The following is a 27,474-nucleotide window of genomic DNA, read 5'->3' on the forward strand; positions in this document are numbered from 1 at the left end:
ATCGAGAGACGGAGAGGAGAAGGAGGAAGATGACTGGGTGGATGGATCCCGGAGTGGAGCGGGTGGGGGCGGCGAGGTAGGGGCGGAGGGTGAGGAGGAAGGGTTGCCGCGCGGGTTGGATCGGGAGGGGCGCGGTGGCGGCGAGGAGATGGGGACGAGGGAGGAAGGGTGCGATCTGAGGTAGGGTAGGTGGCGGTATGCGGGGGCAAGGAGGCACGGGTGGGGCGCGAGGGACGCTAGGGTTTGGAGATTGGACGAGGGGGGTGAGAGGGATGGGGCCACGAGGGATGAGAGTCTGAGGGGGACGAGGGCTGCCGTCGGATCCGGGAGCATCCAACGGCATTGGAGGTGCGATCCGCGTGACATGCCTATGGACCAATCAGAACATAGTACACGTTATGACCATCTAAATTGGTCGTAATCGACTAAAAATAAGGTGTTGAATCATATAAACAGTTTTATGATATGAAAAATTCAAAAAAAATAAAAACATTCTCATTGTGTCAGCAAATCTGACCTACTTTTTAGGAAAACTAACAATCTTGGAATTGGAATAAGACAAATATATTTAAAAAGTGTTATGAGAAATGAGTTTTTAGGAAAAAAATATTTTCTATTTTCGGAGTGAAAAAGTTCTTTTTTTAGAAGAATCTACCAAATATTTGTTTCAAAATGGCACCACACCATTTCCAAAACTATAAGACATCATTTTATGTACAGTTGACCAAATCTTAACATGTAAAATGTTTTCGATCCACCTCTCATAAAAAAGACAAGTTATGTTTCAAAAAAGAATCTACCTGAGCATTCTTTTGTTTTTCTTCTATATTTTCACATGAAAAATTAAAAAAATGATCTCATATTGTGCACAAGGGTGCATCTTGGAATTCCAGACAATGTTGCCTAAGGGAGTTTTCATTTTCTTTGCACGGAAAATTCATTTTCCATTTTTCGAGTGCCCAAAATGAGTTTTTTTTGTGAAGGACCTACCATATATTTGTTGCAAAATTGTACCAAATCAATTTTATAAAATACTAGGCCATGTTTAATGCACAATTGATCAAATGGTTGGGTGTCAAAAGTTTTGATCCACCTCTGGTGAAAAAGACAAATTTCCGCCGATTCAGCTGGAAGCGGGTCAAATTTGAACTGCAGCTGCCTCATAGTTTGCTCTTTATTTTTTCCAAAAATCATTTCTAGGTACATAAGTGTCTATTTAATTAGAGAAACACCAAAAAAATTCCAAGATTCAACCACTAGCTAGGAACGGTCAAGGCCGCCGTTTTGACCGCATTTTGAAACGGGCATAAAAAATTCAAAAAAATTCAAAAAATTGGAAAACCTTCGCATTGTGTCATTATATATGACCAAGTTTCCAGGAAAAATAATAAACTTGTAATACGGAAATTATATTAAAAAAGTGTTCTCAGAAATGAGCTATAATGCGTGAAGATTCATGGCTTTCAAGCCAAATGATCAATCTTATGGCCACATTCATGGCATAATTTGTTCAAATGATCTCAAATTGTGCAGAAGGGTGCACCTTGGAATTCCAGACAATGTTGCCTAAGGGAGTTCTCATTTTCTTTGCACGGAAAATTCATTTTCCATTTTTCGAGTGCCCAAAATGAGTTTTTTTTGTGAAGGACCTACCATATATTTGTTGCAAAATTGTACCAAATCAATTTTATAAAATACTAGGCCATGTTTAATGCACAATTGATCAAATGGTTGGGTGTCAAAAGTTTTGATCCACCTCTGGTGAAAAAGATAAATTTCCGCCGATTCAGTTGGAAGCGGGTCAAATTTGAACTACAGCTGCCTCATAGTTTGCTCTTTATTTTTTCCAAAAATCATTTCTAGGTACATAAGTGTCTATTTAATCAGAGAAACACCAAAAAAATTCCAAGATTCAACCACTAGCTAGGAACGGTCAAGCCCGCCGTTTTGACCGCATTTTGAAACGGGCATAAAAATCCAAAAAAAATCAAAAAATTGGAAAACCTTCGCATTGTGTCATTATATATGACCAAGTTTCCAGGAAAAATAATAAACTTGTAATACGGCAATTATATTTAAAAAGTGTTCTCAGAAATGAGCTATCATGCGTGAAGATTCATGGCTTTCAAGCCAAATGATCAATCTTATGGCCACATTCATGGCATAATTTGTTCAAATGATCTCAAATTGTGCACAAGGGTACATCTTGGAATTCCAGACAATGTTGCCTAAGGGAGTTTTCATTTTCTTTGCACGGAAAATTCATTTTCCATTTTTCGAGTGCCCAAAATGAGTTTTTTTTGTGAACGACCTACCATATATTTGTTGCAAAATTGCACCAAATCAATTTTATAAAATACTAGGCCATGTTTAATGCACAATTGATCAAATGGTTGGGTGTCAAAAGTTTTGATCCACCTCTCGTGAAAAAGACAAATTTCCGCCGATTCAGCTGGAAGCGGGTCAAATTTAAACTACAGTTGCCTCATAGTTTGCTCTTTATTTTTTTCCAAAAATCATTTCTAGGTACATAAGTATCTATTTAAGCATAAATACATGGTTTGGTGGCGATACGTCGAGGTTTGGATGGTGGCCCAGGGCCCCAACTCCAAAGCGCGTAAACTCGCATGCCCGTCGCGTGGTCACCATTTGACCTTGGCGTTGACATGCATTCTGGGAGGCCTAGGCATGTCTAGTGGGTTGGGCACTCCCCAGGTAGGTGCTAGGAAGAAAATTAAAACAGAAGAATCTCACGAGGAGACCAACCTTTGCTCAAAGATGAATTAGCAGCCAAGTGTTTGATTAGCGGTACGGGAAATGCACATTGCCAATGGGCGTGAATTTTGGCTGAGGATGATCATCTACTAAGAAGACTGTCTTCACAAAGTTTCAGCTCAAAAGGAGGATCCTAGGTGGTACTTGCTTTACAAAGTACCACACTGGACAAAAATATGAATGTTGAAGCTGGGCTCAAAATAATGAATGGATTGAGTTGAAATTTGGTGGAGGATGGTTATTTGGGCATAGGAAACCACTGTAGAAAATTGATACCATTTGGACATGCCAAAGTGGTACTTCCTTCACACTACTCTTCTTTGGACAAAAACTTGGGAAAATTAGCGAGAGAAATTGGATGAATGAAATGAGCTCAAATTTGGTGTAGCTAGGTTACATAGGTATGGTCATGCACTGGTAAAATTTCAGATCATTTGGGTAAGCCTAGCTAGTACTTACTTCACAAAGCTTCTCTCGAGGTAGAAACTTTAGAAATTGAACCTGGGCTCACATAGATGATTTGACTGAGCTGCAATTTGGAGGAGGGTGATAATTTTGGCATATGAAGGAACTGTATAAATTTAATGTCATTTGGATATATAAAAAGGTACTTCCTTCACAATGCTTCTCGGTGGACAAAAACTTTGGAAATTTGCCGAGGAAGATTTACTGGGCAAATGGAGCTGAATTTTATCATGGGGCAATGATTTGGATAGGAAAGAGTGCCCAAAAATTTCAAGGGCAATCAAGAATATATAAATAGCACTTCCTTCATAAAGTGCTCTTGTGAACAGAATAGGAAAATGAATATTGTTGAATTAGTTTTGAACTAGGCAAGGAAGGATTTTTACATATTTGACGAAATATGACCCAAAGAATTTATGAGATTTTTTTGGGAATTTTGGGAGTGACAGAAATATAGGTTGCTTCACAATCTAGGGCAAAAATTGACACATGGACATGACACATAGGCAAAACTGATGAGGTGGCGCCTAGTCATAGCAATAAGTACTAATGCATCCACGTTCACAACCTCATGACCATTTATATTGGTCGTAATCAGGTAGAAATAAGGTCATGGACCACTCTTGTCTGCTTTATGACCATTTGGTGTAAGGCAATTCAGGGTTTGAGCCCTTCCAAGTGAAATGGCCGTGGATTTACGACCAATTCAGCTAGGGTCACTAAGAGAAGGTCACTAGTTGACATATTTCTTGTAGTGCTTGTGGGACTAACCCGTGTAGGTATTGAAAGTGCAACTCACTCCAAAGGATTGCTCCGAATGATCTACATCAACATTGAGCGTCTACATCTTCAACACCTACATGAAGTCATCATCGACAAAACCCAAGGTTAGTTCATCCCTTTTAGGGGGGATATCACATCTAGGGGGAGCTTTACTCAAATCAATGAGCTAAAGCAACTCTAATGGTGTGATCACAACAATGCTTTATGTAAAAGTGGTAACCCCACTTGTGCTTAAACGATGAGTATGACCTATGATCAAGTGTTCTCATTTGACTCCTAAGTCAATATACTCATATATAGATGACCTAGTCATCGCCAATAGCTTGATAAATGCTAGAATGATTGTGCATGCTTTGTCACATATTTCATTTGCCATTTTATTGTGTGAGCATGTTGGTTGCATATTTTACTCATTCGAGGACATCCATTTGTTGCTTTGATTGTTTGGCTTTTTTATCTTTTTGCCAAATGGATGGACAAGAATGCCTAAGAACACCCTCTAGCTATCTATGCTTTTCTCGTCTCAAACTCTATTCATGCTACATCACAAAGTTTGATCAAGTCAGATTCGAACCACTCTATGTGAGGAGCACTCGGAGATCCCGATTCGTCATAGACTTAAACCTCCAAAACCTCTTTGTGCATCTCGGTCTGACCGATTCATCCTTTTCGGTCCTACCGAGTCACCAAGTTGATCTAGGGTTTTCAATCTCGGTGCAACCGATTAGAACTTTTCGGTCACACCGAGTTGCAGTAACTGCTTGCAGTTTTGCATCTCGGTGCCACCGAGTCGTTCCACTCGGTCACACCGACAGGGTCAGGTTATATATACCGCCAGGTCAAATTTTGGAAATTTCTCCGAACCCCTTCGCCCGCGCGTAACCTACTCTGCCTCCTCTGGTCTCCAGATCGTCCTCTCGTCGCCAGCGACCTCCCGCCGCTAGTCTCCGCCGCCGTCAACGGAAATCTTCACCGCCGTTGCCGCCGTAGCAAGTTCGTCGCTGCACTAGGGTACGAACTTGATCATTGTGCTAATCCTTAACTCCGATTCTTAGCACATTGCTTTGTCATGATTCTTTCCATGATTGAAATCATCCTGTCCAGCGAAATCATCCCGTAGATTAGTTTTGATTTGAAAATTTAGGGCTAGGTCTCCGCCGAATTCATCTCGGACCGACCTAGTTGTAGAAATCGGTCTCACCGATTTTGGCTTAGGCCAGAGCACATGCATTTTCGGTCCGACCGAAAACTGCAAATCGGTGTGACCGAGTTCGATTCTCTGTGAAACCCTAGCAGTCTCGGTACCACCGAACTGTGACTCGGTCTGACCGAGTTCACTTGTTTAGGTTCCAAAAGCTGCTTCGGTATCATCGAGTTTACAAATCGGTAGATCCGAAATGCTTTCTGTGAAGAACTAAAACTAAGTTTTTAAGTCATCAGTTTTGCAAAAACTCCTGTACTTTGTGATGCTCATCTACTCTACCTCATCTATAACCTATTCACAGGGTCTGCTGACAGTTTGCCTGCAAGATGTCTGACCAAAGTGACAGCCAGAACAAGTCAGAGGAACAGGTTCGGTTGAGTGAGGGCACAAGTCCCTCTAGCAGCTATGATGAAGGCAGTAGGAGCACTCCAAGCAATCTGCCAAAGGCTGCCACAAGGACAAGAAAGAAGAGGACTTCTGACTCTGAGGATGAAGATTATGTGGCTGTTGAAGATGAAGCAACTTCAAAGAAGAAAGTGCTGAAGAAAGAGTATGGCTCAGCTGCTGCAACTAAGCCAGGTCTGAAAACAAAGATGCCAGCAAGAAGACAACCCATGTCTAAGCCAAGAAAAGTTGCCATAGGAGAAACAATGGAGTTCACTCTTGAACCTAAGGAAACTGGAGATGGCAAGAAGACAAAATAAAGGGTCAAGAAGACCATTGCCAGAGTTATTGGCAAGCCATCAATGATGAGAGATTCTGAAGAAGAGGAAGAGGAAGAGAATGCTGCACCAGCACCCAAAGCTCAAAAGCTCTTGGGAGATGCAATCAGATCAGGGGCTGCTCCATCTAAGCCCAAAGCTGCTCCCATGGCTGCTGCTCCAGCTCCAAAGCCAAAACCCAAGAGGAGCACCAGGAACATACCTGCTGAAGAGAAGAACAAGGCCCCAGTGCCTCAAGCTGCTGAAGAAGAAGAAGAAGAAGAAGAAGAAGAAGATTCTCTTGTTTTGAGAAAGCTGAAGCCCAAGATCCCTGATCACAATGATGCACACCCAGTTGCAGAGAACATGAAAATCAGGAAGGATTCAGGATTGAGACTATGGAGAGAGTCCGATCCATATGCTACCAAGAGAAGGACTGCTGTGGACTACAGATTCCACACTAAGAAACATCAGGACTTCTATGAGACAATTCTGCTTGACAAGAAGCCCATAGTGTGTGACATGAGATGGGTTGACTGGGAGTTCATCAAGGAGAATGAGGATCACTTCCCTGGTGTATATGACAACTTCAAGGCATGTGGAGTTGATAAGTTTGTGGCCCAGAAATTCACCAAGTGGAATGATGAGCTCATTATGCAATTTTACTCCACTACACACTTCTATCCAGATGGAAGGATTGTGTGGATGTCTGAGGGTACTAGGTACCAGTCTACAGTTGAAGAATGGGCTCAATTGATCAATGCTCCTGAAGAACATGAGGATGACTTGGATACCTATGCAAAGAAGAAGAAAGACCACAACTCTATGGCCAACATGTACAAAGAGATCCCAGATGCTGCTTTGGATACACATAATTTTGGATCTGTCCATTACCTGTTGTCTGGTCTGCCAACAATCAATTGGATTCTAAGGCACACACTGCTACCCAAGTCAGGTGATCACAAGATGATCAGAGGACATGCTATCAACCTGCTGCACATATTTGATGTCCCACAAAAGTTCAAGGTTATGAGCCTGATTGTGGAAACAATCAAGAGGACTGCAGCTGATCAGAAGAGAAGTTGTGGATATGCCCCACACATCCAGGAGCTCATCAACTCAAAGATGGGCAAAGGCAAGTACATTTTGGATAAGGAGCACCTGCCCATCTACCCTGAATTTGAAGACAACACTGTTGTGATGACTGAGAATGAACCATCATCTGTGCAAGCACAAGAAAAGAGAGAGAAAGCTAAAGCTGAGAAAGCTGCAAAGATGCCAACTGTGGAAGAGGCATCTCAGGTATTCTTGAAGAGCAAGCAAGATCAGCTTGGATATCTGATCCAATCCACTCTGAGGATTGAGCAGGGCCTGGCCACCCTGACCAAGAACCAGGAGAGCTTGGAAAGGATTAATGAGACAAAATTCTATGACCTTGATGTCAAGGTAACTGAAATCCAAACTGCAGTTGAGCAACTTCAGGAGGAAGCAGAGGAGAAGAAGGGCAAGTCTACCACAGATGCATTTGCTCGAGTGCCTAGAGGATAGAGATCTGCTGCAGTGCCAGTGACAGACACTAGAGCTACAGCTCTAACACCAGCAGCTACAGCTCCAGTTCCAACTCCAGCAGCCACTCCACCAGCTCCAGCTACTTCATCAGAAGCTTTCGTTCTTGGAGTTCTCTCAACACCACCTCCCGAAGATCAAGCCTGAGAGTCGTTTAGCACTATACCTTTTTTAACTTTTTGGTAACTTGTTGCCAAAGGGGGAGAAAAATGTATAGATCATAGGCTTCGAGAGAGAGAGAGTGTTGGTTTTTATCTCTCTTTGCACTTATTTGGTTTGATTTGAAACTTTATTGCGTGCTTGTGTGAGCTACTTGTGAGATACTTATGATCATGTGTTTGATCATATGCTACCCTTAATGCTTGTTGGATAATGCTATCTTTCATATCCTATTATGATCATTCACTTTGCTTGGTGATGAGTGCATGTTTTTAATCTCTATCATTTTGAGCGCTCCACCAAGATGTATGTGACATGGAAGAGTAACCCATGATCCTAATCGATTGTGCATTTGCATTCAAAAGCAAATCCTAAATAATGCACAAATTTAGGGGGAGATCTTGCTTATCACATACTTCTCAAAGCGACGATGTTTTTAATACTATTTATCATTTGTCGAAGCTTTGATCTATATGTTGTCATCAATTACCAAAAAGGGGGAGATTGAAAGTGCAACTATCCCTGGGTGGTTTTGGTAATTCCTAACAACATATAGCTCACTGAGCTAATGCTATTCCAAGATAAACATTTCAGGAAAGCTCAATGATTGGCATGGCATGGATTAGAAAGTGGACCCTTCAAAATGCTAAGGACAAAGGATTGGCTCAAGCTCAAAGCACAAGACTCTACATTTTCTATTTTAGTGATCCAAGATCACATTGAGTCTATAGGAAAAGCCAATACTATTAAGAAGGGATGAGGTGTTGCTTGATGAGGATCTTGCTCAAAATGCTTAGTGATATGCTCCAAAACCCTCCACTACTTTCTCATATCCACATATGTCCTAAACCAAAAAGTCCAACTCGGCTCCACCGAAATTTCATATCCGGAGCCACCGAGTTCAGTTGTCATAGCCACTGCCAGAAACCCTAATCAATTCGGTCTCACCGATAGGGATCTCGGTCCCACCGAGATGGGGTTGTAATCTCTCTGTTTCCTTTTCGTAACGTTTCGGTCAAACCGAGATGAGCGATCGGTCCCACCGAGATTGCAATGCAAACTCTATGTTTCCCTTTCGTAACGTTTCGGTCCAACCGAGATGAGCGAATCGGTCCCACCGAGTTTGCCTGACCAACTCTCTGGTTAGTCTATTACCAAAATCGGTCTCACCGAGTTTGTGTAATCGGTCTCACCGAGATTAGGTTATGCCCTAACCCTAACGAAATCGGTCTCACCGAGTTGACATGTCGGTCCCACCGGAAATCCTAACATTCACATTTTGAACTAAATCGGTCTGACCGAGTTTCATGATTCGGTCCGACCGAGTTTGGTGATTTGTGTGTAACGGTTAGATTTTGTGTGGAGGCTATATATACCCCTCTACCCACTCTTCATTCGTGGAGACAGCCATCAGAACATGCCTACACTTCCAATACATATTTTCTGAGAGAGAACCACCTACACTTGTGTTGAGGTCAAGATATTCCATTCCAACCACATGAATCTTGATCTCTAGCCTTCCCCAAGTTGCTTTCCACTCAAATCTTCTTTCTACCAAATCCAATCCTATGAGAGAGAGTTGAGTGTTGGGGAGACTATCATTTGAAGCACAGGAGCAAGGAGTTCGTCATCATCACACCATTTGTTACTTCTTGGAGAGTGGTGTCTCCTAGATTGGCTAGGTGTCACTTGGGAGCCTCCGACAAGATTGTGGAGTTAAACCAAGGAGTTTGTAAGGGCAAGGAGATCGCCTACTTCGTGAAGATCTACCCGAGTGAGGCAAGTCCTTCGTGGGCGACGACCATGGTGGGATAGACAAGGTTGCTTCTTCGTGGACCCTTCGTGGGTGGAGGCCTCCGTGGACTCGCGCAACCATTACCCTTCGTGGGTTGAAGTCTCCATCAACGTGGATGTACGATAGCACCACCTATCGGAACCACGGATAAAAAATCTCTGTGTCAACATTGCATTTGCTCCTTCAAACTCATCACTTTACCTTCATATGCAATTGTTTTACATTCCGCTGCTATACTCTTAGAATTGCATGTGTAGGTTGATTGCTTGATTTGTGCTAAGTTGCTAAAATCTAAACTAAATTTGGGAAAAGGCTAGATTTTTATTTGGTCAAGTAGTCTAATCACCCCCCCCCCTCTAGACATACTTTCGATCCTACAGCATGCTTACGAAGAAAAGGTTGAACGGAGTTGTTGGAAAATCAAACACGAAAAGAACAAGCTTGTAGTGGGCTTATGGAGAACATCTCAAAACTATGAGGTGAAATTCTGCCACTAACGGAAATAATTGATTGGATTGATATCAACAAGGAGATGAGAAAATTATTTCATCGGGAGGATAAATGAAGAACTTGGGTCATTTATAAGCACCATAAATAGCAAAAATCCTTAGGGAAAGGCTTTAGGTGAAATATAACCCAAGATAACTCCAACGAAGAGATTGATGGGTTGAGAAGAGCTCGTGCTCGAAGAAATTGATGGGTTTAACGATCTCATTCTTGACAACTGTGAATCCTGAAACACAAAGAAATTGTCAAAAATGACATAACACCACCTCAAAAGATAAGGTAGAACGAATTGCATTTCGGAATGCAGGATGAAGAATATTTGAGCTCCTCAAAACAAAACACGTGTTTAGCACCATGTTTAATTTTGAGTATAGCTTGGCGGATCATAACTTCGAGAGAAATCTTGAAGAACAATTGAAGAATGAAAAGAATCCTTGACGAACCACCATGTAGAGCCTCCATGAAGAACTCCGGTAATAAAGGATGATAAAAAGAAAGAGAAGTTGAGAACATAAGGTGAAGCCTTCCGATGATTTATATGGAGCTTCTTGACGAGATAAGTCAGAAAACTTGGAACTCCGGAAAGAAAGATGAACAAATGAAATCAAGAATTTTGATGAACCTCCGGAATAAGGAATTGAATTTACTCGATGAAACAAGAATAAGAATTACATTATGCGTATCCTTCATCAATTAAATCGATGACCCACAATGGATTTGGCATACTACTCATTCTCATTGAAAAGGATTAAGGAGAGATATAGCGTAATCTTGGTACGGTCTTCAACGAACCATCAGTAGGACTTGAAAAGAACAAATGAATTGATATGATAACAAGAGGAAAGGAATCTTGAACGAATCACCGTAAGAATAGAAAACGAAAGAAGAAAAGATAAGGAAAACACCGGGAAGAATTATAAAAAGAACGAAGAGATCATGAACTGATTAGAGGATATTTGAACGATGCACTGGTAAGATTTGAGAACGAGAGCTGAAAGCTGAGAATGAATAATTCTGAGAAGATGGGCTCCGGAGAATCAAACTAAAAAGACTCCTGAAGTGCTCTGGATGGGTGAACAGAATTCTCACAATCGAAAATAATTATGAGACGATGGCATCAAGCTTGAACTACAAATCTTTGAGAGAACGGATAAAATTTGAAGGAGAAACTCTTCTTCGGTCTTCAAAATTCGAGAATGACGACGAGAAACACCACCATGAATTGTTGAGACACTCCAAAATAATCAAGAATAGAAATATTGAGCCAACGAGGAAAAGAATTTGAAAGATCTTGGTGAAAGACATTTGACTGATGACAATTCATTCTTACGTCAAACTTTGAAATGAATTTGAAAATAACTCCGGAAAAATTAGAAGAGTCAGATAAGATCCTGGGAAAAGACCTGTGGGTTAGGGCCCACTCAAAAGAAACACCGTTGAAATGATTTAAAAGGGAGATTGCACTAGTTGAATTAAATGGCTTGAATGAGATAACAACCTCAAAATAACTTGAACGGATTGATAGTGGAGACACAAATCTTCTGAGATATCTTCAGCACTCCAGAACAAATGAATAGCTTGAGGTGAATAATTAATTGGTGCACCGGAATGAGAAAGCATTTGAAATAAGGAAAGAGATATGATCAACACCGAAAGCTTGAATTGAATCCATCAGAAAAGAAAAGAGAACGAAGAATGATAAATTGAAGCTCTGTTAGCATCTTCCTGAGAATCACCGGATAAGAACGTTGACGGAAAGAATGGAGAGACTTCCCACCAATAAAAGGATACTTGAATAAGAAATCTGATTCCTTGAAGGAAAAGAGTGGGAGGGCGGGGAAAACAAAGACAACTTGGGCAGATGGAAAGGATACCGTTGAGAAAACATAGAATTGATCTTGCGGATGTTGAAAATGATCGGACCATCTGAAGAGAAGCACACCGGTAGAAAAAGAATTGGCATAACAATCTCGAAGATCAAGAAGGATTAGTACTCCCATAGAAATATGAGAACACCGCTTAGAAAAGGTATGGAATCAACACTTGACATTGAAGCAACTCGAATACCACAAACCAAAACAAAAACAAAGGATTGCCTTGCAGAATAGGCCGGAACAAACATATGATAGACCCCATGTCGTATCATGTGTCTGTTGGAAGGATATCCTACGTGATACTTGAATTCCCACTTATAAACTCCCGAAACTTTCTGGTTATGCAATCAGGTGTTGGGATATAGGGGAAGCATAATATCTCACCCAAACTAACAATCCCTACATCCAGCTGTATCCATCCTTCAACACATAACCAAGAAACCTTCGGAAATCATGTACCACAACCTTCGAAAAGCATCCGTTATACGAGTTATGGCAACACTCCCGAACTCCCACCCCAGTAATGGGTGGCGTCGAGGTTATCTCACCAACAACTGCATAAAAGAGATTTTCGATGTCGGCGAACTCAGGTATTCCAGAACTGCGACGATAAAATTGTGACGACAACACCTCGGAGCTCAACTCCCCGGGACACTGCCACAACCCCTAAATGTCAGGAGGCACCAAGAACAATGTTCTCATCACAAGAATATCGGAACGATTCCAAGATACCCGCGTGATCCTAAAAAAATTCATGAAATTTGAGGAGAGGAAAGTCAAAACTTCTACGTCATGAGGCCTCACCAGAGCGACGAAGGGACCGAGGAGTAAAAAGAATCCTACTCTCCGATATATATAATCCTAAGACTCAAAACATTTTGTTCTAGACTCAACAACGTCAGTGATTCGATCAACCAGGGGGCTCCTAAGTCGGGGATGGCTCTGATTACCAACTTATAACACCCACGATGCGGCTATATCTCCCACGTGTCGAGGCACGACTTAGAGGCATAACCGCATGGTGGTTTAGTCGCAAGCGGGGTAATCTTCACACAATCCCATGTACTGAATAAGAATGGGATAAAGAGTTGGCTTACAATCGCCACTTCACACAAATAACAAGTTAAACATACATCAACCAGAATACAATCAAGGTCCGACTACAGAACCAAAATAAAAGAAGACAACCCCAAATGCTAGATCCCCGATCGTCCCAACTGGGCTCCACTACTGATCAACCGGAAAAGACACATAACAACGATCAAGATCTTCATCGAGCTCCCACTTGAGCTCGGTTGCGTCACCTGCACTGGTATCATCGGCACCTGCAACTGTTTGGAAGTATCTGTGAGTCGCGAGGACTCAGCAATCTCACACCAGCGAGATCAAGACTATTTAAGCTTATGGGTAGGGTAAGGTAAAGAGGTGGAGTTGTAGCAAGCACTAAGCATATATGGTGGCTAACATACGCAAATAAGAGTGAGAAGAGAAGCAACGCAACGGTCGTGAAGCTAGAAGTGATCAAGAAGTCATCCTGAAACTACTTACGTTCAAACATAACCCAAACCGTGTTCACTTCCTGGACTCCGCCGAAAAGAGACCATCACGGCTACACACGCGGTTGATGCATTTTAATTAAGTCAAGTGTCAAGTTCTCTACAACCGGATATTAACAAATTCCCATCTGTCACATAACCGCGGGCACGGCTCTCGAAAGTTTATACCCTATAGGGGTGTCCCAACTTAGGCCATCACAAGCTCTCACGGTCAACGAAGGATATTCCTTCTCCCGGAAAGGCCCGGTTAGTCTCGGAATCCCGGTTACAAGACATTTCGACAATGGTAAAACAAGACCAGCAAAGTCGCCCGATGTGCCGACAAATCCCGATAGGAGTCGCACGTATCTCGTTCTCAGGGCACACCGGATGGACACTACGTACGGCAACCGAAGATACCCCAAGTTTCCTAGGGGCGGCACCGCAAGTGGCTCTGTTTTGGACCAACACTCAGAGGAGCACCGGCTCAGGGGTTAAAATAAAGATGACCCTTGAGTCTACAGGACCCAAGGGAAAAGGCTTATGTGGAAAATGTAAAACCAAGGTTGGGCCTTGCTGGAGGAGTTTTATTCAAAGCGAACTGCCAAGGGGTTCCCATAACACCCAACCGCATTAGGAACACAAAATCAAGGAACATAACACCGGTATGACGGAAACTAGGGCGGCAAGAGTGGAACAAAACACCAGGCATAAGGCCGAGCCTTCCACCCTTTACCAAGTATATTGATGCATTAATTAAATAAGAGATATTGTGATATCCCAACATATCCATGTTCCAACATGGAACAAACTTCAACTTCACCTGCAACTAGTAACGCTATAAGAGGGGCTGAGCAAAGCGGTAACATAGCCAAACAACTGTTTGCTAAGAAGGTGGGTTAGAGGCTTGACATGGCTATATGGGAGGCATGATATGACAAGTGGTAGGTAGCACGACATAACGATAGAGCGAACAACTAGCAAGCAAAGATAGAAGTGATTTCGAGGGTATGGTCATTGCTACCTCTTGAGCACTGCGCTGGTTTTCCCTTAAAGAGGAAAGGGTGATGCAGTAAAGTAGCGTAAGTATTTCCCTCAGTTTTTGAGAACGAAGGTATCAATCCAGTAGGAGAGCATGCGCGAGTCCCACGCACCTACACAAACAAATAAGAACCTCACAACCAACGCGATAAAGGGGTTGTCAATCCCTTCACGGTCACTTACGAGAGTGAGATCTGATAGAGATGATAAGATAATGTTTTTGGTATTTTTATGATAAAGATAAAAAGTAAAGAAAGCAAAATAAAAAAAGATAGAAATAGCTTGTTAACGGAAGATTAATATGATTGAAAATAGACCCGGGGGGCATAGGTTTCACTAGTGGCTTCTCTCAAGATAGCATAAGTATTACGGTGGGTAAACGAATTACTGTCGAGCAATTGATAGAATTGAGCATAGTTATGAGAATATCTAGGTATGATCATGTATATAGGCATCACGTCCGTGACAAGTAGACCGACTCCTGCCTGCATCTACTACTATTACTCCACACATCGACCGCTATCCAGCATGCATCTAGAGTATTAAGTTCGTAAGAACAGAGTAACGCTTTAAGCAAAATGACATGATGTAGAGGGATAAACTCATGCAATATGATACAAACCCCATCTTTTTATCCTTGATGGAAACAATACAATACGTGTCGTTTCCCCTACTGTCACTGGGATCGAGCACCGCAAGATTGAACCCAAAGCTAAGCACTTCTCCCATTGCAAGAAAGATCAATCTAGTAGGCCAAACCAATTCGAAGAGACTTGCAAAGATAACCAATCATACATAAAAGAATTCAGAGGAGATTCAAATATTGTTCATAGATAATCTTGATCATATACCCACAATTCATCTGATCTCGACAAACACACCGCAAAAAGAAGAGTTACATCAAATAGATCTCCAAGAGAATCGACGGAACTTTGTATTGAGATCCAAAGAGAGAGAAGAAGTCATCTAGCTAATAACTATGGACCCGAAGGTTTGAGGTAAACTACTCACACATCATCGGAGAGGCTGTGGTGTTGATGTAGAAGCCCTCCGTGATCGATGCCCCCTCCGGCGGAGCGCCGAAAAAGGCCCCAAGATGGGATCTCACGGGTACAGAAGGTTGCGACGGTGGAAATAGGGTTTTGGCTCCTCTGCTGATGGTTTGGGGGTACGTAGGTATATATAGGAGGAAGAAGTAGGTCGGTGGAGCTACGAGGGGCCCACGAGGGTGGAGGGCGCGCCCCCTGCCTCGTGGCCTCCTCGTCCGTTTCTTGACGTCCACTCCAAGTCCTCTGGATCATGTTTGTTCCGAAAATCACATTCCCGAAGGTTTCATTCCGTTTGGACTCCGTTTGATATTCCTTTCCTTCGAAACACTGAAATAGGCAAAAAAAATAGCAATTTGGGCTGGGCCTCCGGTTAATAGGTTAGTCCCAAAAATAATATAAAAGTGTATAATAAAGCCCATTAAACATCCAAAATAGAATATAATATAGCATGGAACAATAAAAAATTATAGATACGTTGGAGACGTATCAGTCATCTTGCCTGAGATCCCGCAAGGAAGAAGAACGAGTCCATGAGGAAGACAAACGGACGTAGTCGAACAGATCCTCACAACTCCGGAACGAAACCGAAGCTAACGAGAGAAGCAAACCGGAAAGAAGCAAACAACATGGTGAAACACACAAACATAAACATGGCATGATGCACAACCAAGGATGATGCATGACCGGTTTAAATATGCATGACATGGCAAAGTGCACAAACAATACTACAAGTTAAGTGAAGCTCAATATGTAACAAGTTGCATATTGACGAAACACCACATTCATCTATTTAGTTCTCTCCCGTTTATGCACCCAACAATGTTAAATGTTGTTAAGCATGGCAAGAGGTGAAGCACAATTAAACTACACTATCTAAGCAATTTAAATGGGGGCGGAAACATCAAACAACAATTCCGGTAAATCCCCATATGCATTTAGCAATTTAATGCAAACAACAATTTTAAACATTTTAAAAGTTATTATCATGATGCGGGTGACATGAACAAGTTATATGCAATTTTATGAAAATGTTGACATGAGCGTGATGAGAGCATTTGTCATTGTGGCAGAAACGAAAAGGGGTGCCACGGCAACGAATCCGAAAATGATGCCACGGCAACATATCGGTTCCGGTAGCTCATGGAGATACCGGTGCGAAGGAAGTGTGGCACGGTGTAAACACGAGCATCTCAAACATCGCAAGCATTCGTTCACGGACGTCATCTCGGGGTTATACCTTCGAAGCGTGCAAACGGGACGGTTCGGGTTCGATGCAAAGTAGAGGAAGTAGACGTTCTCGGGGCGTTTGTAGTGGAGGTAGTCGTTCATGTTCGGGAAGCGGTAGAGGTACGGGTCTTCGACAACGGTCATCGTACACGTTCCGAGGTCGTCGGTAGAGGTTCTCGCGATCTCACCGACAGTAGTGGTACTCGATTTCGTAGATGTTCGAGTCATCGGTAGCGGTACTTGGTGAATCCCAAAACGGTCTTGGCGTCTTCACGCGTAGGGGTACTTGGCGTCGTGGTACTTGGGTCTTCGGACTTGCCGGTCTCGTCCTTGCGACGGTAGTCGAACTTGAAGTTTTTGGTTCATGGGTCTTCGGAGACGGTAGTCGTAAACGTGTCGGAGAGGAACTTGGCGCATCCAAGTCCTGCGGGGTTCCTTGTTGTACTTGCGTTTCGGTGCGGTACTTAGCGATTCCAGGATGTAGAGGTACACTTGTGGTAGCTGTGTAGTCGTTCACGTATCACCATGGTGTAGTCGTACTTGGCGTCCGCAGCAACATGTCCATGATGGCCAAACAAACCAATAGCAACCGAAGGCAGCAAGGTGCGGGGCAAGGCTTGAGCGACGAGGATGCCATGGGCGTGCAACGGAGCAAAGGGGGCGCCAGGGCTCAGGGTCGGCATGGACGGGCAGAAGCGCTCGGGATCGAGCTCCTCTTGATCTAGAGCATGGCTGCGGGTGCGAGACGGAGGTGGAGGCCCGACGAGGTCGGCGGCTTAGGCCTCCATGGTGGTAGCGAAGGTCCTCCGATGGACTTGGGCGACGATGCGGTCGGAAGCAGCAGAGGAAGGGGCGGCCCTGGCCACGAGGTGCAGCGGCGGGAGCTTCGAGCTCGGCCGGCTGCGGCCATGGAGGACGGCGGCGCTGAGGCGGGGTAGAGCAGAGGGAGGCGACGGGCGTGGGGATGGCAGGGGCGCGCGGCTCCGCAGGCTCCAGGCGGAGGAGGAGAAGGGGCGCGCCGAGGGGAGGCTCGGTCGAAGCGGCGATGAGGATGCCGGGGAAGCGGCAGACGACGATGGCGGGCCTGCGAGACGAGGCGGCAGCTGCGAGGCGTCGAGGAGGCAAAGGGGAACGGGATGAAGCAGAGCAGCGTGGGGATCGGGCGTGAGGCACGCGCTCGCTGTCTCCTGGCGGCGCGAGGGGAAAACGAGAGGGAGGAGGGGATCGGGTAGGGTTAGGAGGGAGTGGGCCTTGGGTTTAGGAGGGTTAGATGGGCCTGGGAGGCCGGTCGGCCTGGCTAGGCTGCCGACTACGGCTGGGCCTGGTGCTCCTTTCCCTCTCTCTCTTATACTCCTTAGAAGAAAGAAGGAAAAAAAGATAGAGAGAAGACAAGAAGGAGAGTGTTAGTGAAAGAATTTGAGCAAGAGGTTAAATTTCTTGGACTCACACAAAAAAATGTGTTGATCCAAGAAATTAGGAATGGCCATGATTGAAAGATTAAATTCAAATTCCTTTGAATTAAATTCAAATTCCTTTGAATTTAATTCAAAAGGTTTGAACTAGGACAGGTTTTCGAAGTGCCCAAAAATGTTGAGAATTTAGGTGGAGCTCCGGAAAATGAAGAAAGGATATATGGCAAAGTTAGAGGCCAAGAGTTGTGGTAACAAAGGCATTGGGATTTATTTTGCAAGTGTGTTCCGGTTAATTCCAAACAAATGGAATATTTATAATAGCTCCATAATATTGGGAGGATATGTTGTAAAGAGAATCACCATAGTGAATATCCCTCGATTTAAATGAATCGAAGGTCCATACAATTTAATTGGTTGAGTTTCAAGAAGAGGTGCAAAATGACATGATGCAAAAATGAAAGCAACAAACCAAACAAATCACACGACGAATCTTGGAAATCATGGAAGGCATCTAAAGCTCCGGTCTCGGGGCGTTACATCGCTATACTAACTTTATTGCTTCTTTATCTAAACAGCCCCTAGTTTTTAATTACGCGCTCTTTATTATCTTGTAAACTTATCCAGCAACACCTACAAAGTACTTCTAGTTTCATACTTGTTCTAGGTAAAGCGAACGTTAAGTATGCATAGAGTTGTATCGGTGGTCGATAGAACTTGAGGGAATATTTGTTCTACCTTTGGCTCCTTGTTGGGTTCGACACTCTTACTTATCGAAAGAGGTTACAATTGATCTCCTATACTTGTGGGTTATCAAGACCTTTTTCTGGCGCCGTTGCCGGGGAGTTATAGCGTGGGGTGAATATTCTCGTGTGTGCTTGTTTGCTTTCTATCTTTAGTTATGGGTAGGAAACGCAAAATACCAAAAAATTAGTTGTACCTACTACACCAATGGTTGAAGAACCACTCAAAATCTATCACACTACTAAAGCTTTTTACTTGGATCATCTTCGATCCCTATGTGCTCGGGCTGAAACCCCAACTAGCTTAGTTGAGGGCAAATCTTTAGGTGAGCATGCTTGTTATGTGCGACACCACTTATCTGAAAAAGGGAAACTTTTACTGGATCAAATTCGTCGTTTGCAGTGCTATGCTTGGAATTTATGTGAAGTATATGATTGTACTTGTTGTTATAAAGACCCTAACAAACACCTTCCTTACCAATGTGGGTTTAGTGATAATGGAATCGTATCTTCGTATACTAAGGGTGTTTATAATTACTATGATGTTCAACAAATTGAAGAATTTGTTGCTTTTAGGGGTACTTGTGAAATTGCTTCTTTTATTGAAGAGTGTGATACTACTCTCTACAAATCTGAAAATTTGGCCATACTTAAATATTGCTATAATAATTATGCTTCTAATCCTTATATTAAACCATATATTGAGGACTCCTCCGCTGTCCAAGAAGAGACTAATATTTTGCAGGAGTCTATGGAAGAAGAAATTAATGACATTGTGAGCTCATTGGATGAAAAAGATGAGGAAGAGAGCGAAGAACAAAAGGAGGAAGAGCCGATTGATCACCCGTTCCCACCTTCTAATGATAGTAACTCTTCAACTCATACATTGTTTAATTTCTCTTCGTGCTTACCGAAGGATGATTGCTATGATGATTGTTATGATCCCGTTGATTCTTTTGAAATACCCCTTTTTGATGATGCTTGTTATGCTTGTGGCCAAGATGCCAATATGAATTATGCTTATGGAGATGAACTTGCTATAGTTCCTTATGTTAAACATGAAATTGTTGCTATTGCACCCACGCCTGATAGTCCTATTATCTTTTTGAATTCTCCCGACTACACTATATCGGAGAAGTTTGTCCTTATTAAGGATTATATTGATGGGTTGCGTTTCACTACTACACATGATGATTTTGATAAATATAATATGCATGTGCTTGCTGCTCCTACTTGCAATTATTATGAGAGAGGAACTACATCTCCGCCTCTCCATGTTTCCAACACGATAAAATTGCAAGAAGCTATTTATACTATGCATTGGCCTTTACTATGTGTCCATGAATTGTTCATTTCTGACATGCCGATGCATAGGAAGAGAGTTAGACTTCGTCATTGCTTGATATATGTTGCTTTGTGCTCACTACTAAATCTCAAATCATTGTTAATTAATATTGGCTTTGATATACCGTGGGATCCGGGTGGATCCATTACTTGAGCACTATATGCCTAGCTTGATGGCTTTAAAGAAAGCGCTGCCAGGGAGACAACCCGGAAGTTTTAGGGAGTCATTTATTTCTGTTGTGTGCTTTTATAAAGTACAAATCCACTGTATTATAAAAATAATGTGCCAATATTTACCTTTAAGATGTTTACATTGCTTGTTGGTTTGTGCGGTGCAAGACAGAAACTTTGGCTGTAGTGTGCGATTTTACATTTTTTACTGGAACATCAAACGGTTCTAAATTTTTTTGCACTGTCCTTCTATACAAATTGTTTATTTTTCCTAATTTTTTCAGAATATTGGACTACCAGAAGTATGGTGAATGTTCAGATTACTACAGACTGTCCTGTTTAAGACAGATTCTGTTTTTGATGCATAGTTTGCTTGTTTTGATGAAACTATCGATTTCTATCAGTGGATTAAGCCATGGAAAAGTTATATCATAGTAGCTACAATGCAAAAACAAAATATGAATTGGTTTGCAACAGTACTTAGAGTAGTGATTTGCTTTTTTATACTAATGGATCTTACCGAGCTTTCTGTTGAGTTTTGTGTGGATGAAGTGTTCAAAGATCGAGGATGTCTCGATATGAGGATAAGGAGGAGAGGAAAGAGCTCAAGCTTGGGGATGCCAAAGGCACCCCAAGTAAATATTCAAGGAGACTCAAGCGTCTAAGCTTGGGGATGCCCCGAAAGGCATCCCATCTTTCTTCAACAACACACACAGTACTCGAAGATTTATAACAGAGGTAAATCACATGTATAAAGTAACATAAATACTATTACCTCATCCAAATAGCGGAAGTAACAACAAGGTTGTGGATTCTCATCAACACTAACAGCAAAGTTGAGTGTAGAAATCGTAACCCTAATGTATCACTTACTCGTCGTAAGATTCCTGCAACATGAGACGTTGCAGCCATGTAGGTCAGTACATTGAATGTACTGGCAAATTCACACCAAAGAGCAATGATGAATAATAGCTATCACTACATGCATAATTGGCTGGTGGAGGCTCTAAGTTTAATTTTGCATAAAGCTAATTTTTTCCTACAACAAAGGAATATATTTTATTTAACTACAAATTTTGTTGACAATATTGAGAAGGTTCCTCCAACTCAATCCCAAATTAACAGTAATAACCCAACAATTATTAAGTAAAGTGATGAGATCAAATAGATAATTCAAGTACCAGATACTCAAGATGTCCATAACCTGGGACACGACTAATCATGATTAGTTTGTACACTCTGCAGAGGCCTGCGTACTTTTCCCCACAAGACTCGTTCTCCTCCGTTGGATGTCTCGCACTACATGGTGTTTGAGAAACGGATGACCGAGACATAGTCTTTCAGAAGCATTAACTCTTTACTCTGGGTAGACAGTACCACCTACATCCCCTACATCTGCTAGCCTACCACTGAAAGAGGTCACACAACTTACTCAACTATGCCAGAGCCCATAATGGCTTGTGGATGCACATGGAAGTTTCCAGCATGAATAATCTTATGATCCCTTTGAGCCTGGGTGGCAAACCGTAGGATGATCACACGGGTACTCCGGGATATCCCAGGACAACACTGGATTGCTCCAAGTGCCCAGACAACCACCGGGTGCTCCAGGGTGCCTCAACCAATCCACCCAGATGTGTATTAAAGTAGCCACCTTAAGTTTAACCAGTAATTCAAACTCTCACATCTGTCATGAATCACTCAAACCCAAACCACGTCTACGAGCATAGCATGGCAATATCAGCATAACGTAAAAGTAACTCCAAGGTTTGAATAAAGACAATAGGTTCTACCTCATCACTACTTCTCAATACCCAAGTATTCAAGTCCTAATCATGCAGTGTTTGAGGATTGAGACTAATGCATAAAAACTGGGTAATAAGGGGGTATGATCAAAGTGTGAACTTGCCTTGTACTGTTGATGAAGATGATTTGCACTCATAACTCCTAATAGTTCTACTCGTCACACTCCGTTCAATCTATCGTGAGCAAGCAATTGCATACATAAGCACTCATGAAAAAAATCGAAGAAAAGATCTCAGAAAATTTAGAAAACAAGCAAATAAATCTTTCAAACAGAAAAAAAATTCTAACAGTACCAAAATTGGGTGGATTTGGTCTTATCAAAAAGTTTAGGTCAGGAGCTTCGATTTGCAAAAAGAATCAACTAAATCGAAGTTACGGAACTCAAGTTATGATCAAAATAAGTTTGAATATGAATCTGAACAAATTTAACAAGACAAAACTATAGGTGCTGGTTTCATCTAATTTGGACGAACGAGTAAAAAGTTATGACTATTTAAAAAATCAGGGCCAAGCTGTTTTATGGAAGAAAAAATAGCTACGGTTAAAAGAATTCTAGATCTAATGTATAAATACAGAGACTAATTGATAATCTAATTATTTTACCGTACTAATCTAGAAATAATAAACTACAGAAGTATAAAAAAGAAGAAGAAAGATACCTTTATAAGGTAGAGAATAGACGACTTCGGAGAGAGGAGACAATTTCCAAAAGTCCCGCCGGAGAGGAGAAAATATTTTTCTTTAATGAATCTAGTCAAACCAAAATATTGATTTAATCAGAATCGGATGATTTTTGAAGGCTCTATGGGTCTATATTTATAGGTGGAAAAAAGGTTTAGGAGTAAAAGGCTAGGCAATGTGGGACTAAACGTAGACAAAAAGGAGACCAAAGAGATATAGGAAAACGAAGAAAAGAAACGCCGCCGCTTGGGCCTTCGGCCGGCCTGCGCGTGTGCAGAGTTTTTTTTCTACCTTTTTTTAGAAAAGAAAAATATATTTTTTGAACAGAAAATAAATAAATTCAAGGACAACCAGAAAAAATAATATAGCCCGGCCTGCTGTCTAAGTTGCGCACGCCAGCGAGGGATAGCAGTCGGTCGCTCGTACAGTTTTTTTATATAAACGGAAAAGGGGTAAAACGGAAATAAGAAAAGAAATAAACTAAAAAATTTCCATAGGCATATTATATACTCACAAAATTTAAATAAAGCAAACAATGCTACTGTTGCAATAAAACGTAATAAAAATCATTTTAAAAATACCAAAATAATTTCAAATTTATTTCTCTCCATTGTTCTATTGTAGGGAATCATTTTACCCTAATTTCTGTATATTTTATTTTTGGAGAAAAATAATTTAAATAAAAGCCAAATAACTCTGAATTGAAAATAATTTTCAAAAGAAGTTTAAATTTGATCCTTTTAACTTCCAACTCATATTTCATATGTTTTGAAGAAGTCATTTTATCTTCTCTCATGAAAATCATTGAGTTGCATAAAGTTTCTGAATTTGAAAATCATTGAAGGTATTATTCAAATAGACAGAGTAACCATTATTCTCCTTTAATGAATAACCGTATTGCGATAAACATAATCCAATCATGTCTATGCTCAACGCAAACACCAAATAATTATTATTCAGGTTTAACCCCAATCTCGATGGTAGAGGGAGCATGCGATGCTTGATCACATCAACCTTGGAAACACTTCCAACACATATCGTCATCTCACCTTTAGCTAGTCTCCATTTATTCCGCAGCTTTTATTTCGAGTTACTAACACTTAGCAACCGAACCGGTATCTAATACCCTGGTGCTACTAGGAGTACTAGTAAAGTACACATTAATATAATGTATATCCAATATACTTCTATCGACCTTGCCAGCCTTCTCATCTACGAAGTATCTAGGGTAGTTCTGCTTCAGTGACCGTTCCCCTCATTTCAGAAGCACTTAGTCTCGGGTTTGGGTTCAACCTTGGGTTTCTTCACTAGAGCAGCAACTGATTTGCCGTTTCATGAAGTATCCCTTCTTGTCCTTGCCCTTCTAGAAACTAGTGGTTTTACTAACCATCAACAATTGATGCTCCTTCTTGATTTCTACTTTCGCGGTGTCAAACATCGCGAGTTGCTCAAGGATCATCATGTCTATCCCTGATATGTTATAGTTCATCACGAAGCTCTAATAGCTTGGTGGCAGTGACTATGGAGAACCATCACTATCTCATCTGGAAGATTAACTCCCACTCGATTCAAGTGATTGTAGTACTCAGACAATCTGAGCACATGCTCAACGATTGAGCTTTTCTCCCTTAGTTTGCAGGCTTAAGAAACTTTTCAGAGGTCTCATACCCCTTGACATGGGCATTAGTCTGAAATCCCAATTTCAGTCTTTGGAACATCTCATATGTTCTGCGACGTTTCAAAACCGTCTTTGGTGCCACAATTTTAAACCGTTAGCATCACACACTGAACTATCACGTAGTCATCAAAACGTGTATGTCAGATGTTTCGTAACATCTACAGACGACGCTCGAGGTTCAGCACACCGAGCGGTGCATTAAGGACATAAGCCTTCTGTGCAGCAATGAGGACAATCCTCAGTTTACGGACCCAGTCCGCATAATTGCTACTATCAACTTTCAACTAAATTTTCTCTAGGAACATATCTTAGTAGAACTAAAGCGTAAGCTACGACATTATTTGCAAAGACCTTTTGACTATGTTCATGGTAATTAAGTTCATTTGATTATTTAATGAACTCCCACTTAGATAGACATCCCTCTAGTCATCTAAGTGATACATGATCCGAATCGACTAGGTCGTGTCCGATCATCACGTGAGACGGACTAGTCATCATCGGTGAACATCTCCATGTTGATCGTATCTACTATACGACTCATGTTCGACCTTTCGGTCTCTTGTGTTCCGAGGACATGTCTGTACATGCTAGGCTCGTCAAGTCAACCTAAGTGTTTTGCTTGTGTTCCGAGGCCATGTCTGTACATGCTAGGCTCGTCAACACCCGTTGTATGCGAACGTTAGAATCTATCACACCCGATCATCACGTGGTGCTTCGAAACAACGAACATTCGCAACGGTGCACAGTTAGGGGGAACACATCTCTTGAAATTTTAGTGAGGGATCATCTTATTTATGCTACCGTCGTTCTAAGCAAATAAGATGTAAACATGACAAACATCACATGCAAATCATAAAGTGACATGATATGGCCAATATCATCTTGCGCCTTTTGATCTCCATCTTCGAGGCGCGGCATGATCACCTTCGTCACCGGCATGACACCATGATCTCCATCATCGTGTCTTCATGAAGTTGTCTCACCAACTATTACTTCTACTACTATGGCTAACGGTTAGCAATAAAGTAAAGTAATTACATGGCGTTTTTCATTGACACGCAGGTCATACAATAAATTAAGACAACTCCTATGGCTCCTGCCGGTTGTCATACACATCGACATGCAAGTCGTGATTCCTATTACAAGAACATGATCAATCTCATACATCACATATATCATTCATCACATCCTTTAGGCCATATCACATCACATAGCATACCCTGCAAAAATAAGTTAGACGTCCTCTAATTGTTGTTGCATGTTTTACGTGGCTGCTATGGGTTTCTAGCAAGAACGGTTCTTACCTACGCAAAAGCCACAACGGTGATATGCCAATTGCTATTTACCCTTCATAAGGACCCTTTTCATCGAATCCGATCCGACTAAAGTGGGAGAGACAGACACCCGCTAGCCACCTTATGCATCAAGTGCATGTCAGTCGGTGGAACCTGTCTCACGTAAGAGTACGTGTAAGGTCGGTCCGGGCCGCTTCATCCCACAATGCCGCCGAATCAAGATAAGACTAGTAACGGTAAGTAAATTGAACAAATCGTCGCCCACAACTACTTTGTGTTCTACTCGTGCATAGAATCTACGCATAAACCTGGCTCATGATGCCACTGTTGGGGAACGTAGCAGAAATTCAAAATTTTCCTACGTGTCACCAAGATCAATCTATGGAGTCATCTAGCAAAGAGAGAGGGGAGTGCATCCACATACCCTTGTATATCGCGCGCGGAAGCGTTCAAGAGAACGGTGTTGATGGAGTCGTACTCGTCGTGATCCAAATCACCGATGATCCTAGCGCCGAACGGACGGCACCTCCGCGTTCAACACACGTACGGAGCGGGGACGTCTCCTCCTTCTTGATCCAGCAAGGGGGGAGGAGAAGTTGATGGAGATCCAGCAGCACGACGGCGTGGTGGTGGAAGTAGCGGGATCCCGGCAGGGCTTCGCCAAGCGCAAGCGGGGAGGAAGAGGTGTCACGGGAGGGAGGGAGGCGCCAGGGCTTAGGGTGCTGCTCCCATGCGCCTCCCCACTATATATAGGGGTGGAGGGGGCTGGTTTCTTGCCCTCCAAGTCCATTGGGGCGTTGGCAAAGGTGGGGGAAAGAAATCCCATCATTTCCCTTCCCCACCAATTGTTATCCCCCCTTTGTAGGGATCTTGATCTTATCCCTTCGGGATATGATCTTATTCCTTCTAAGGTGGGATCTTGGTGCGCCTTGACCAGGGGCGTGGGGCCTTGCCCCCCACTACCCACGTTCATGTGGGTCCCCCCATGCAGGTGGGCCCCACTTCGGAACCTTCTAGAACCTTCCCGGTACAATACCGAAAAATCCCGAACATTTTCCGGTGGCCAAAATAGGACTTCCCATATATAAATATTTACCTCCGGACTATTCCGGAACTTGTGACGTCCGGGATCTCATCCGGGACTCCGAATAACTTTCGGTTAACCGCATACTAATATCTCTACAACTCTAGCGTCACCGAACCTTAAGTGTGTAGACCCTACGGGTTCGGGAGACATGCAGACATGACCAAGACGACTCTCCGGTCAGTAACCAACAGCGGGATCTGGATACCCATGTTGGCTCCCACATGTTCCATGATGATCTCATCGGATGAACCACGATGTCGAGGATTCAATCAATCCCGTATACAATTCCCTTTGTCAATCGGTACGTTACTTGCCCGAGATTCGATCGTGGGTATCCCAATACCTTGTTCAATCTCGTTACCGGCAAGTCACTTTACTCGTACCGTAACGCATGATCCCGTGGCTAACTCCTTAGTCACATTGAGCTCATTATGATGATGCATTACCGAGTGGGCCCAGAGATACCTCTCCGTCATACGGAGTGACAAATCCAGTCTCGATTCGTGCCAACCCAACAGACACTTTTGGAGATACCTGTAGTGCACCTTTATAGCCACCCAGTTACGTTGTGATGTTTGG

General features: G+C 42.5%; 1 long non-coding RNA gene across 1 annotated transcript; it reads right to left on the bottom strand.

Annotated features, from left to right (window-relative positions):
• Positions 1 to 15,218: 15,218 nt before the first annotated feature.
• Positions 15,219 to 17,885, bottom strand: LOC141020920 (uncharacterized). The gene is made up of 2 exons (XR_012180911.1): positions 16,692 to 17,885; positions 15,219 to 16,044 (listed from the first exon to the last, which is right to left on the bottom strand). It is a non-coding gene; the product is annotated as an uncharacterized lncRNA (long non-coding RNA).
• Between the last annotated feature and the right edge of the window lie 9,589 nt (positions 17,886 to 27,474).

Source organism: Aegilops tauschii, chromosome 3, assembly GCF_002575655.3.
Source record: "Aegilops tauschii subsp. strangulata cultivar AL8/78 chromosome 3, Aet v6.0, whole genome shotgun sequence".
NCBI classification, from domain to species: domain Eukaryota; kingdom Viridiplantae; phylum Streptophyta; class Magnoliopsida; order Poales; family Poaceae; genus Aegilops; species Aegilops tauschii.